The sequence below is a fragment of the Limulus polyphemus genome, unplaced genomic scaffold (assembly GCF_000517525.1).
Source record: "Limulus polyphemus unplaced genomic scaffold, Limulus_polyphemus-2.1.2 Scaffold360, whole genome shotgun sequence".
NCBI lineage: Eukaryota > Metazoa > Arthropoda > Merostomata > Xiphosura > Limulidae > Limulus > Limulus polyphemus.
This window is the reverse complement of record NW_013665970.1, coordinates 540,902-542,313: the sequence shown is the minus strand read 5'-3', so window position 1 is coordinate 542,313 and position 1,412 is coordinate 540,902.

Below are 1,412 nucleotides of genomic sequence, written 5' to 3'. Positions count from 1 at the left end.
ACACTAGTCACGTGACCTCGCTGACGCAACAATATTTTATTGAAGAAATAAAGTATTTCATTATCGCTATGTGGACTAGACTTTGCATTATTTTTACCAAATAATCCTAAAGAACCCGCCCTACGATATAACAGTTTATAATAAAGAGCGTTTCCGTTTGCCGAGGTGATTTGTCTATCTGACATGAACCTTTTTATGATATGGACCATATACTATACTACTACAGACTTATGGCTTATTTAAGCAGACATGTCTTACCGATTTCAGAAATCCTCTCCTCCTAGTTAATTAGAATGTCATCGCTACACATAGAACATCAGCACAAAAAATTAGAAACATTACCTGAATACATCTGTTATGGAAGGGTTTGGTTTGAAGTTAAGCACAAAGCTACAATAGGGCTATCTGCGCTAGCCGTCTCTAATTTAGCAGTGAAAGACTAGAGGGAAGGCAAATAATCATCACTACCCACCGCCAACTCTTGGGCTACTCTTTAACCAACGAATAGTGGGATTGACCATCACATTATAAAGCCCCCATGGTTGAAAGGGCGAGCATGTTTGATGAGATTGCGAGTGAAGCGCCCTAACCACCTAACCATACCAGGACGTATGGAAAGGTGGAATCAATAGTTGTCCCACCTTTGACGTTCTGTGTAGTGGTAGTGATCAGGATTTGATGTAAGGTTTTCTTACTAAAAAGTACTACTGTCATGTGCACTAATTAACCTTACAGATAAGGCTAGTAAAGGCAACAGTAGGAGGGATGGTTTGAAAATGCTATGTAAATCTACATTCTATTAGTTAAAACAGCGGATATACCTTCCAAATGTCATAAAACTGCATATTAATCTATGTTGCTTTGCAGAAACCTCTTTTAAAAAATATTTACTTTGTTAAGTCCATATCACAAGCATACACGTGGTGAATGTGAAAATAACAAAAACAGCTGCAAGCTAACCAGATTATCATCATGAATATTTTAGGCTCATTGTTTCAATAGCCTCATATTTAGCTTGAATTATTAGGTTGTCAAGAAATTAATGTCGCGTTTTGAAACACTTTCATTAACCACCCCCAAAAAATGTACATCAAGTATGATAGTTAAACGAACCGCCTAAACGTCACGTTAGTGTAGTCTATATAATGTGTAAAGTTTAGTATACTCTAATCCCTTATAGTGATGCTACACGAAAAGACACACTTTCAGCATGCTGTTTGAATATAAGACGAGAAACAACGCCTCTGTAGCCACAAAGAATATCAGAGACATTTATGTAAATGTTTTTACCGTTCGTAAGTGTCAACGGTGGTTCAGCAGATCTCTTTCAGGTGACTTTATCCTTTAAAACTGTGATGGCAGGGGCCGACATGTTGGAATTGATATTGATGCTCTGAAGACGCTTGTTGAGT